Source organism: Triturus cristatus, chromosome 3_2 (assembly GCF_964204655.1).
Source record: "Triturus cristatus chromosome 3_2, aTriCri1.1, whole genome shotgun sequence".
NCBI classification, from domain to species: Eukaryota; Metazoa; Chordata; class Amphibia; order Caudata; family Salamandridae; genus Triturus; species Triturus cristatus.
This window is the reverse complement of record NC_140584.1, coordinates 409,504,275-409,517,744: the sequence shown is the minus strand read 5'-3', so window position 1 is coordinate 409,517,744 and position 13,470 is coordinate 409,504,275. Positions and strand designations below refer to the sequence as shown.

The 13,470-nt window shown below is 50.0% G+C and overlaps 1 protein-coding gene across 1 annotated transcript in view; it reads left to right on the top strand.

Moving 5' to 3' along the window:
- Positions 1-13,470, top strand: part of LOC146857451 (protein argonaute-3) — a 1,089,759-nt gene that overhangs the window by 520,220 nt on the left and 556,069 nt on the right. The gene's annotated exons all lie outside the window — the stretch shown is intronic.

The following is a 13,470-nucleotide window of genomic DNA, read 5'->3' as shown; positions in this document are numbered from 1 at the left end:
ACTTGAAGATGATTGCTGAAACAGTGGGGTTTGGTCAGCCAAGGTGGGGGCACTTCCCAGTAAAGCGACAGCCGGCCCCGCAGGTCGATCTTGTCACAACTGGTGCACAATCCTCCTCCTCCAGTCGCCTCTCTCCACACTGGTCATTCCAAGAAATGCACAAAATGGCTGCTGGTCACTGGCCTTTTATAGGGTGGCCTGGGACCTGCAGAAGTCACTGGTTGCTTCTCGAAAATTCCCTATGTTAGCCTATGGCCTGTTTTCCAGTAGTGTCCGTTATGGCAGTTGGTGGCCACCATTTTAGGTTTCTGGATGTCCCTAGATTTTCAAGGGGCCTGACTAGGCCTTACAGGTTATGAGGGAAAAATGGCGTCATCGCCAAGGAGCACCTAGCCCCCTGACAGCATTGAAAACTCCTGATGGACACATGTAAAAATAAAAATAGAAACCCTGGGAGGCTAAGGGGGACAACAAAAAATAAATCATGGTGGTTAGAGTCTTCCCAGAAGCAGACAGGTCTAACAAAGTGATCTTCAATGCCAACTGCAAGTGCTGACTCTGGGGGACTATGCACGACTGACAACCCTCAGGTCGCAGGATATAATGATCTCAAAGGAGGAAAGGCTATTAGAAAAGCGACTATACTAAAGACAGATGTGGTGATACCTTCCCAATCCAACAATCCCACTCTTTTGGCTTTTTCCCCCCCTTACGATAGACCAAGTTACCAACTTGGTCAGGCAAATTAAGTCAGGATCACTGCTCGACCCATGCCCACCTAGAGTTCTGCAGTTGGGATCAGGTATAGTTCCTGGTCATCTTCTAGGGATTTTTAATCAAATGCTCCATTCTGGTTACTTGCCTAAAAGCTGGAAAGTCGCGTCAATTCTTCCTCTCTTTAAAAAAGCTAATTTGGAGGCTGACACTCCCAACAACTACAGGCCAAAATCTCGACTCCCCTTTCCGGCGAAATCGATAGAGAATGCCATAAACACTGAGCTCTCTTTACATCCAGGAACACGATTTACTGGATTTTTAACACTTTGGCTTCAGAGGCCAACATAGCACTGAGACAGCTTTGATCACAGCCCCAGAGTATGTTGGCACAACTTTAAACAATGGAGGGAACGCTGCCCTAATTTTACTTGATCTTTCTGCAGCGTTCGATACGGTCAGTCATCAACTCCTTATCAACCGGTTATTCGAGATAGGTGTCAGGGGTACTGCTCTTTAGCTCCTCAGCTCATTCCTTGCTGACAGAACGCAGTACGTGGAATGTAACGGTCACAGATCTACTTTTTTCACCCTACCCTGTGGCGTTCCACAGGAGTCTTCGCTGAGTCCCACCCTTTTTAATCTGTACGTTGCACCTCTGGCCTCACTGATCAAAGGCCTTTGCTTCGCTGTAGTCTCCTACGCTGACGATACCCAAATTATGGTATCAGTCACAGAGAATGCCGACAACACAGCTAAATGTTTCCACAACTATTTGCTGCAGATAGGGAGCTGGATGTCTAACAACTGCTTGAAGCTGAACTCTGATAAAACTGAAGGGCTACTGTTTGGCAATAAACCATCATTTTGGTCCCCCAGTTGGTGGCCTCAAGAAATGGGTGCACTCTTCACTCCCGTGCCAAAGGTGAAAAATCTGGGAGTTCAGTTTGATGAAAAACTCTCCTTTGTGGGTCATGCCAATGCCATTTCCTCATCTTGTTTTTTTATTTTCAAATCTCTCAGGAAGATCCTCCCTTTTATCCCTCTGGACTTACGGAAAACGGTGATTACCACACTAGTCTTTTCTAAAATAGACTACTGCAATGGGCTCTTCTTGACGGCCCACAAAAAATCCTTGGACAAAATGCAAATGGTCCAGAACACGGCTGCCAGGCTGCTTTTAGGGATCCCAAAACATCGGTCGGTGTCCAAGTCTCTCCCCTTATTCCACTGGCTCCCGGTCAAAAAAAGGGTTATGTTTAAATCCCTGTGCATCGCATTCAAAGCCCTCCATTCCAAGGGACCAGTTTTTATTAGGCAACTCCTCCATCGTTATATCCCTGCCAGAAACCTAATTTCTGCTTCTCAGGCTAATCTGGTTGTCCCCAAGTTTAAGAGAGCTACCTGGGGAGGACGGAGTTTTGCAGTCACAACTTCTAAACTCTGGAATACTATGCCACTTACCCTCAAAACCTCAAACATCTGCTCACCTTTCGTAAAGCGCTTAAAACCTGGCTTTATAATAATTAGTCTAATATGCTCTTCCACTTCTCAGGAGCCTCACTGATGTCTGGTGTTTTGCTACACTTTTCCCCCCAGAGTTCAGCGCCTAGACACCCGTGGGTAGTAGTGCCCTTTAGAAATCCAAATTTCATTTACCTAAATCGTGATTACCTAATTGGTCATTGCAACTTAGGTAATGCAAAGGCGGGGGTGCCCTATTGTCTAAGGCACCCCTTAATTGCCCCTAAGAAACAAAAAAGTGCACATGTAAGACACACATGCTACGTGGCACTTTGAAAAATGAATTTTTGTGCATTTTCAAAATATGCACATGGTTACCATCAACTTGAAGTTGATGGTAATAGCGTTTCCTAAATGCACAGTTCGCATTTAGGAAAGGCTTCTAACATGTGCATTAGGGATTCGCTAATTGTGATTCCCTATTTGCATTCATAATTTAGGTAATCACTAAAAATTCCGATTACCTAAATTGCAAATGCCAAAGCCTTTCTTACATAAGTAAAGGCCATTTTGCATTCGCAAATGGCTTAATTTTGCGATTCGCACCTTTGCGAACGCAAAATAGTTTCATACATTTGGCCCAAAGTTTTTTGCCATTTCTACAGTAAAGTCTTTAAACACAGGATTAGCACAGTGCTATCCATGCTGAGCTGTAAAATGACAAAAGCTTTTTACCACTCCAGGCACAGTATTACAGCTGACACGTGTTTTGCTATCATTATAGCTCTTCAGAGAGGTTTAGCTTTGTTCAGACAAAAGGGAGCACCCAATATAAGTCAAAACAATACCCTTTCAGGCATAGAGTGCTGCATAAATTATGCAAATAAAAAGCAGAGAACTCCGGGTAGTTCCCAAGTTTGGGTGGAGATCAGCTCCTGTATAGAGCACCCTACAACATCAGCAACATTCTGAATTTGCTAAACTCAAATGTCTGCTATCACAGGTTTTAAGCATAAGATTAGCACATTGCCATCCACGCCGAAATAGAAAGGTGCAAAGTCTTTTGCCATTTCTGCAGCAAAGTTTTTAAGCATAGTATTAGCACAGTGCCATTCAGGGCAAGCTGTAGAATATAAATGGCTAATTTATATTCAAAGTTAATCGTGGCAGTTTCGAAGAAAGTGAAATAGCTTGTAAACCTTTCACTGTAGATCTTTTTCTGTTCTATAATACACTGAGAAGTTGCCTTAATAATTTTTTATGTTTTCTCTTTCTCAAACCGAAGTTGATAAGCTATAGAAAACGGATTTTTCTAAATGTAATAATGCCCCTCCCTCTCAGATGAGTAATGATCGGATATAAGTGAATCTCCTTAAAAAGTAACACTATCTTCTGCTATAGACCAGTCATGTTTCATCACTATCAATTGGGCCTACTGAACAGCACACAAAATGTAGAAGATGGGCTTGCTTTCCTGTTCCGCCTGCTGAAATTGTCAAATGGAACAGGATGATTAGATCCACATGGTGTTTGAATGTAAGTTGTGTTAGTCTTCTGAGAAGAGGTGTGGAAGGATAGTCTCTGACATATCCTCATTTTAGTTTACATCTAGACCATATACTTTCTTTGGGCTCTCATTTCATTCTATCCAGTCAATCAGCCATACACACAACATGCATTTTGAGTATGGGTGGTGTATGTAATGTAATTGGATTTTCACATCTAGAAATCTATGGTCCCGAGGTAGACACCAATGGGCTTGATAGCTATCTCCAATTATTAAAATCCTCCTTGATCCAATAACCTTTTAGGTTTTGCAGCTCATTGAGAATTGTTTGTCTTACATATTCGTATTACATGTTCGTATGACATAAGCTTATTTACACTCATACTACTTAGACGTACGTTTGTTACTATTGGACTTAACAACTCTTCCACTCAGTTCAGCCTCTTCTTCTTCTATGTTCTTTGTCTTCTTTGCTTCTTTTTCTGTAAAACTTCTCTGACCTCGCCTTTCCTGATTTTAGGTCTCGGCTAGACAGCGCATGCGCTGTCTCAATGAGACATTTATGTGTATACTTTATCGGCGTTTAACCCTCCCATGGGCTTCTCATTTGCTGTTTCCATTGTCGCTCTCATATTTTTTTCTCCCCATTTGTCCATGGCATACATTTGTCATGCCTCTTCTTGTCTTTAACCCTCCCTGAGAGCATTGACCAATTACACTATTACTCCACTGCTCCTATTTTAGGATCTGATTCAGGAACTACTTCTTTCTTTTTTAAAGAGCACATAACATGAGCGCTCGTGTTTTCACTCACTGCTCCAAGCGCCTCTGTGAACAGGCCTATAAATCTTGTTCTGATCCCGTCACATTTTCTGTGTGTTGTAAAAGTAATACACACGCATTCATAATTAAATGTAATGTTAAACCGGCAAATAAAATGTAAATACATACATTTATTTTTTATTTAGATTTGCTGGTGCAACAAAATCAAGCAATGCAAAGTCTTTGTTCAAGCTCAGGTTGTAAAAGTAATTCACACACATTTATAATTAAATGTTATATCTAAAATAGACTGTAGTTATAGATTCCTTACCTTACAATTACACCCAAGTGTCGGACTGGATCCGGAGAAATTGTTTCGTAGCAGTACCCCTGCGTGTCGGTAGGTGACATCGGTTGATTCCGTGTCCGTCGTAGGCATCATGGTCGCCGGGATGACGTCACGTTGTCTACTTAGATGCCACCCCTGCTTACTGCCATCAATTCTTTCTTTTTCCATGCCAACCAGCGCAGATCCGGAGAGAGCGTGCCCCTTAGTCTTTATTGAATAACCCTTTTCTGACTTCGGTCGACGACTTTTTTGAGTCTTCAACTCCTGGTGCATGAGGGATGTCCCATCAATGGACCGGCTTCAAGCCCTCTGACTTCTGTCACAAGTTGATGTCGGTCACCGATCTGCACCTCGTGTGAGTTTGGTGTCTGGAGCCTGACCATGATTCGAAGTCGTGCTGTGACTGTTGGGCCATGAACCTGAAGTCTTTGCCGGTGCGATCCCGAAAGCTTTTGGAGCCCCGGCAGTCCGCTCTGTGCTGTTTGAGGTCCCCGTTGAGAGGAAGGACGAGGGACCGGTCGCGGAGTCATCACCATTCTTCCTCGAAGTCTTTGCACTCCTCTGGTAAGTCGAAGCACAAGAAGAAGGCGAAAAAGCGCCGTCGCTTTTTGCCTTTTCCCCGTCCGTCGGCTGAAGCGACGTGGGACCCAGAGTGTCGTCGCTCTCCAAGTCCATCGTCCGAGCCAGTGTCCCCTGCCCAACTTTGTGCCTTTTACGAAGCGCTCCATAGCATTTTTGGGCAGCCCGACTCCGCTGGCGGGCCTTCGGGCCCTGCTTACTCGGCTGGGGGCCCTGGGCCTTCGATGCCTGCGTCTCCGGCCTCCATGGATCCATGCCTGAGTCAGGATCAGCACTGGGTGACCTCACTGTACGGCGCCAATTTCAGTGACAACGCCCTCACGCCGGTTGTGCCTCCAACCAGCGTCGACACCAGCCTCACTCCCGACCTGAACCCGGTGCCGGACCAACATCGTCCAATATCTGTACTGGCGCCGGAGGGTACTTTTGTACTGCTGTTCATCCCTGGCATTCCCTGTCTCCCTGAGTGACAGCCAAAGGAGGGTGAGGAGGACTGGGAGGGGTCTGTTGAACCTCTAGCAGACCAACTTGAGGAGCTGGACTGGCGAGAGGAGTTTGGTGATGCCAGTGGTCTGGATACCTCCCCAGACCTTGGTATGCTTTCTCCCCCTACCGTGCCTATGGAGGAGGGGGCTTCCTACGCTGTGGTGTTGCGTAGGGTGGCTGAGGCCATGGACCTCGAGCTTTCTACGGTGGCTGTCGGGACTCACCTCCTGAATGAGGTGCCTCAGCCGGCTGCAGCCTCTTCGGAGCCCTTGCTACCTTTTAATGAGGCTCTCACTGAAATCCTTCTGGACACTTGGTCCAAGCCCAGCACAGGGGCAGGATGATTGCCTGACGCCACCGCCCGGCCCGGGGTGACCCACTATTCCTCTCCCAACACCCTCACCTTGAGCCTTGGTGGTCCAAGCCTCATACTTAAAAGGCGCCTTCCCTACTGCTCCCCAGATAGAGAATCCAAGAAGCTGGACCATTTTGGGAAGGAGATGTTTTCTTCCACCAGCTTAGGGCCGCGGTCGGTGAACACTGCATGTCTCTTGGGCTGTTATACACACACACTGTAGGATACGGTCGCACAAGTGCTGCCACAGTGCCCAGAGGAGGCTTAGAGGAGGCCCGGGCTGTGTTCACTCTCGCTGTTGCTGAGGGTCAAGACACAGCTTACCATCCGGTGTGGGCTGGATACTGCTGACTCACTTGGTAGGACGGTTTTCACGTTGGTAGCCCTGAGGCGCTATGCCTGGCTGAGAACATCTGGCTTCTCCGGGGATGTCCAATCCACACTTTTGGAATGCCCTTTGATGGCTGTCGCCTGTTTGGTGACAAGGTGGACAACACGCTCAAGTGCTTCAAGGGCTCTAGGGCCACGGCCAGATCTTTATGCCCCGCAGCAACTTCTCACCCCCTGCAGTCTGCCTTTAGCCCCTTTCGTGGCTACAGAAGGGGTGCCCCACCATGTTCCACTCAGAGCCACTGGACCGCGCAAGCTACCCAGCCTATGTGTGGCTGGGGACATGGGACCCAGCGTTGCGGGTCTGAGGGCCAGCGGGCGGGCCAGTCCACCAATGCCCCCATGCAGCCACCTCCAACCCTTCCTAGTCTGACATTTCAGGGTCACCAGTTGCCAGTGGGTGGCAGGATCCGCCATCACCTCCCTCACTGGCACATCATCACGTCAGACAGGTGGGTTTTGCAAATAGTCGGAAGGGGCTACTCCCTCCTCTTCCAGACTACTCCTCTCTCCATGCCACCAACACTCCATTGCATGTCGGGGATAACTTGGCCCTTCTCCGTCAGGAAGTTACGGCTCTATTGTCTAAGGGAGCTATCGCACGAGTCCTTGTGCCAGAAGTAGGTCATGGTTGCTACTCCCACTACTTCCCGGTACCCAAAAAGGACAAAGGCCTGCGTCGTATCTTAGACCTCAGGGACATCAACTGCCTCCTCCGGAAGGAGAAGTTCAAAATGTTAACCTTGGTTCAGGTCCTGTCTGCCCTCGGCCCTGGAGACTGGATGGTAGCGTTGGACTTGCAGGACGCTTATTTTCACATCCCCATCTTTCCAGCCCACCGGCGTTACCTAAGGCTCATGGTAGGTCACGACCATTTTCAGTTTACAGTGCTCCCATTTGGCCTTACCAGCGCCCCTCTGGTGTTCCCAAAAGTGATGGAGGTGGTCGCAGCTCATCTGCACAGATCAGGGGTTCCAGTCTTCCCCTATCTTGACGACTGGATGTTGAAGGCAGGCTCGCCCCAAGCTGTCGTCTCCCACCTCCAGACTACGGCGGACCTCCTGCATTTGCTGGAGGTTCACGATCAACGTGCCGAAGTCGCACCTGATTCCCTCTCAGAAGTTCTGGATACAGCTCAGTTTCGTGCCTATCCTCCTGAGCAGCGAGTCTGGGATATTCGGGCTCTGATACCGATTATTCAGCCTCTATCCCGAATTTCGGTAAGAATGACTCTGAGGCTGCTGGGTCTCATGGCCTCCTGCATCCTGCTGGTAGCTCATGGCAGATGGCACTTGCGGGCTCTGCAGTGGGACCTGAAATTCCAGTGGGCAGAGCATCAGGGCAATCTTTCCGATGTCGTCCAGATCTAGGAAGGGACTGCGAGTCAGTTGCAGTGATGGCTAACGAACCAGGATTGGGTCAACAGCAGATTCCTTTCCCTTCCCCAACCAGAGTTCACAGTGGTGACGGATGCGTCACTCCTGGGATGGTGCGGCCTCATGTGAGAGGTGTAGATCAGGGGTCTCTCGTCTTCTGCGGAGTCCATGCTCCACATCAACCTTTTTGAGCTCCGGGCGATCCGTCTCGCACTGAAGGCATTCCTTCCTTCTGTCAAAGGAAGAGTAGTGCAGGTGTCCACGGACAACACCACCGCCATGTGGTACTGCAACAAACAGGCTTCTCGCCTTTGGACATGGCTGGCAAATCAGGGCATATCCCCGGTGGTTCAACACCAGGTGCGGTCTCTGAACGCCAGAGTGGACAAACTCAGCTGCCGGTGAATGATGGATCACGAATGGCATCTTCGCTCAGAGGTGGTGCAAGGTGTCTTTCAGCAGTGGGGAGAGTCTTGGTTAGATCTATTTGCCACCAATGAGAACGTGCAGTATCAGAAGTTCTGCGCGTTGGAGTTTCCAAGGCGGCACTCGCTCAGCGACGCCTTTCATTGTCAGTGGAATTTCGGCCTCCGGTACGCCGTTCCTCTGGTACCACTTCTACCCAGAGTGTTGAAGAAGATCAAGCGCGACCGGGACCAAGTAATTCTTTTGGCTCCGGACTGGGCGCGATGAGTCTGGTACCCTGAGCTCTTGAGCATGGCCATCGATCCTCAGATCAGACTGCCTCTTCGGGAGGATCTTTTGTCGCAGCAGCAGGAGACGGTTCTCCACCCGAACCTGACCAGTCTTCACCTCCTTGCATGGAGATTGAGCGGTGACAGTAGACAGCTTTGGACCTTCCTTCCGCAGTCTGTAACGTCATCTTGGCAGCCAGGCATCGATCCACTAAGACGGTATACGCCTGTAGATGGAACAAATGTGTGGCATGGTGCACAGCAAAGGCTGTGGATCCCCTTTCTGCCCCACTTTCAGAGGTTCTCCTCTTTATTCTGTCCTAGGCCCAGCAAGGCTCTTCTCTGGGCAGTCTTAAAGGCTATCTGTCAGCCATTTTGGCCTTTCTTCGTCTTCCTGATCAGCCTTCTCTTTTCAAGTCCACTATTGTAAACAGATTTCTGAAGGGCCTTACTCATCTCTTTCCTCCTTCTACTTTCGTAATGCCCCAGTGGGACTTGAATCTTGTACTTACTTATCTTATGTGTTCTCCCTTTGAGCCACTACATAATTGTCCTATTCGTCTTCTTTCCTTAAAGACTGCTTTCCTGCTTCTTGCCATCACCTCTGCTTGTAGAGTGAGTTACCTTCAGGCTCTGTATTCCAAGCCTCCCTTTCTTACTGTTCATCCGGACAAAGTGGTCCTTCGCACTAGGCCCTCTTTTCTGCACAAAGTGGGTACCTCTTTCCACATAGGTCAGACCATCATATTACCCACATTCTTCCCACCGGTGCACCCTTCCAAAGAGAAGGAGAAACTCCACCGTCGGGACCCAAATCATGCGCTTTCCTTCTACCTTGACCACACTAAAGATTTCCAGGTGGACGATAAACTCTTTGTGGGTTATGTGGAAGCCAGGAAAGGTCAGGCCGTGCACAAACATACCATTTCCCGATGGGTTGTCCTATGCATCAAGAACTATTATCCTTTGGCAAAAAAGGAACCTCTAGTAGGACTGCGCGCCCACTCCACCAGGGCCATGGCAGCCACTACTGCTTCAGGACGTGGAGTTCTGCTGGTTGACATCTGCCAAACAGCCACGTGGGAATCCCTGCAAGCTTTCACTAAACATTACTGCCTGAACAGCCAAATCCAGAGAGACGGCTTCCCAGCGACCACGACGCCGACCTCGGAGTCAACCAATGCCACCTGCTACGAAAACATTTCTACGGGTCCAGTCTGAAGCCTGGTGGTAATTCTAAGGTAAAGAACCTATAACTACATATGTCTCTTACAGATACATCGCTACCGAAGGTAAGTAACGCGTTCGTTTCACCGATAAATCAAAGTTAAATACTTTCAACATACTGCGTTTACTTTTTATTTTGATTTGCCAGTGCGAAACTACTTTTAATTCTGTGTGCATGTGATTCAATTACAAAACATACGCTTAAACTAAGGCTTTTAATCGCATGATTTTCTTTGTAAATACATGCCTAAATAAACTCTTTTCATTACAGTGATAGAAGCGCAATTTAAGTAGATGTTTTGGCCGCATTCACAATTAAAAATATTTCAACATCAATTCAGGATACAAATAAATGATATGATTTGCCAATACAACATTCAATCAATCAGGTGTTTGTTAAGTGCGACTACTCACCCGTAAGGGTCTCAAGGCACTGGGGGGTGGGGAGGGGTCGCAGGTTCCAGTCCATCAAGGAGGGGGTCTGTCGAAGAGCCAGGTTTTAAGGTTTCTTGCGAAGATGGGGAACGATGTTGTCAGTCTGAGGTGGAGCGGAAGGTCGTTCCCGGTTCTGGCCGCGCGGAGGGAGATGGAGCGGCCTCCCGATCTGGTCGTTCTGGTGTGGGGGACCATGGCCTAGGAGAGCTGGGCTAATCGTAGGGTCCGTGGAGGGCCTTGTGAGCGTGGGTTAGCATCTTGAAGGTTACTCTAGCTTCGATGGGGAGCCAGTGGAGTGTGAGCAGGTGCTGGGAGATGTGGCAGTGTCTTGGCAGGTTGAGGACCAATCTTGCAGCTGCGTTTTGGATGTTCTGTAGCTTGCAGGTGAGGTTTTTGTTTATTCCGGCATAGAGTGCGTTGCTGTAGTGGAGCCTGCTGGTGACCAGGGCGTGAGTGACTGTCTTTCTGTGTTCGAGGGGGATTCATTTGAAGGTCTTACGTAGGAGGCGGAGGGTGTGGAAGCAGGAGGATAAGTTGGAGTTGATCTGGCGGTCCCTTTTGAGCTCTGAGTCCAGGATGATTCCCAGGTTGCGTGCATGGTCCGTGGCGATGGGCGGGCTTCCGAGGGCGGGGGGCCACCAGGTGTTGTTCTAGGCGTCGGGGTTTGGGCCCATGATGAGTACTTCCGTTTTGTTGGTGTTTAGTTGTAGGCAGCTGCTTTTCATCCATTTGGCGGCGGCTTTCATGCCTTCTCGAAAGTTGTGTCTGGCGGTGTTGGGTTCATTGGATTGGGAGAGGATGAGTTGGGTGTCGTCTGCGTATGACACAATGTTGAGTCCGTAGGTTCTGACGATGGGGGCGAGCGGAGCCATGTAGACGTTGAAGAGCGTAGGGCTGAGGGAGGACCCATGGGGGAGCCCGCAGGTGGTAAGTGTAGGGTCCGAGAGGAAAGGGGGGGGAGTCTGACCCGCTGCGTTCTGCCGGAGAGGAAGGAGCGGATCCAGTCGAGGGCTTTGTCTTGGATCCCTGCGTTGTGGAGTCTGCGTATTAGGGTGCAGTTAGAGACTGTGTCGAATGCCGCTGAGAGGTCGAGGAGGATGAGGGCTGCTGTTTCACCTTTGTCCAGTAAGGTGCGGATGTCGTCTGTTGCGGTGAGGAGGGCGGTTTCCTTAGTGTGTTTTTTTCTAAAGCCGGATTGGGAGGAGTCAAGGATGTTATGCTCTTTGATTAATGTGGCGAGTTGGCTGTTGATGGCTTTCTCGATGACCTTAGCTGGGAACGGGAGCAGGGAGATGGGTCTGTAGTTTTTGAGGTCGATGGGGTCCTCCGAGGGTTTCTTCAGGAGAGGGTTGATCTCAGCGTGTTTCCAGTAGTCGGGGAACGAGGCGGTTGCCAGGGAGCGATTGATGGTGTGGCAGAGCATGGGTGCGATGGTGTTGGCGGCTCTGATGAAAATGTGGTGGGGACAGGGGTCCGTGGGGGCCCCGGAGTGGATTGACTTCATCGTCTTCAGTGTGTCTTCGGTGGTGAGGGCTGTCCAGTTGTCGATCGCTGGCTTCAGGGTGTCGGGGGTGGTTGGTGAGGGTTCAGTGTGTTGGTTGTCTTCGTCGAAGTTGCCATAGATTTTGTGGTGGAAAAAGGTGCTGAGTTTGTCGCAGAGGTCTTGTGAGGGAGGGATGTTGGTGGACTCGCTGGTTGGTTGGGCGAACTCCTTGATGATGTTGAAGAGTTCTTTGCTGTTGTGTGCATGAGTCGAGATTCTGTCTTCAATCGATTTTTTCCTTGTTTTTCTGATGAGTTGGTGGTGGGCGTTGGTGGCAGCTCTAAAGTTGTTGTGGGCTTCTGTGGATTTGGTGTTCCTCCAGGCCTTTTCGAGGCGGCGGCAAGTGCGTCTGGACTCTCTAAGTTCAGTGGTGAACCATCTGGCTTTCTTGGCATGGGTGTTGTTGTTTTTCTTGAGGTGGGCTATGGTGTTGGCGCTGTCGGAGATCCATCTGTGCAGGGTTCGGGCTGCGGTTTTGGGGTCGCCGTTTTCTGCGATGGTTGGGGTGGAGTTGCTGAGTGATGAGGTTAGCTGGTCGTCGGTGATTCTGGTCCAGTTTCTTCGTGGGAGCAGGTGCTAGTGTCTGTGGATGGTGGGTGTTCTGAAGGTGAAGTGGACGCATCGATGGTCAGTCCATGGGAGTTCGGTGGTGTGGCTGAAGGTGATGGAGTTTCCTGTTGTGAAGAAGGGGTCGAGGGTGTGTCCTGCTGAGTGCATGGGTTTGGTCACGATCTGGCAGAGTCCAATGTTGTGGAGGTTGTCCAGGTGGGATGTGGTGCTGGGGTCCAGTCGGTTGTCAAGGTGGAAGTTAAGGTCTCCCAGTAGGGTGTAGTTGGTGGACGCAATGGTATGTGGGGAGATGATGTCCGTGATGGAGTTGGCGAAATGTCCGCGGGGTCCAGATGAGGGTTCCTCGGAGGGTGGTGGTAGGGCTGGCCAGTATCTTGAAGTGAAGGTGTTCCATCAGGTTTGTGGGATTGTCGGGGAGTGTGCTCAGGCGGATGGTGGATTTGTGGACGATGGTGATTCCTCCTCCCGGGCGGGTGAGGCTGTCCTTCCTGGAGATCTTGTATCCTTGGGGAAAGGCGATGGCAATGTCCGGTCCCGAGGTGGTGTTGGTCCAGGTTTCGGTAAAGAAGGCTACGTCCAGAGTGGTGCTGTCGAGGAGGTCCCATATTTCGGTGGCGTGTTTGTGGAGGGATCGGACGTTGAGGAGGATGCATTGCAGGGTCTTCCGTTCGGTTGTGTTCTTCCGGTTGGGTTGCGCTGGGTCCGTAATCTTGGCGGCGCTGCAGATGTGCCGGCAGCGGTGACAGCTGAAGGGTCTGTGGGTGTCGGCTGGTGATGCTAGCTTGCAGTTGTGTTGCGGCCTGGGTTGAGAGCGTGGAGTGCCGCAGGGTCGTAGCATTGGCGGTGCAGAGATCCAGAGTTCTTGGCGCTGGTTGCAGTCGGGTCGACGACGGGCGCACATGAGCTTGGCTTTGGCGCGCAGGCCGCGCAGTGGCTGCCATTAAGTAGGGTTCAGGGAGGGCTGGACAGCTGGGAGGTGGGAGTGGGGAGGGGAGCTGGATTGGGATGTTGCACTGGT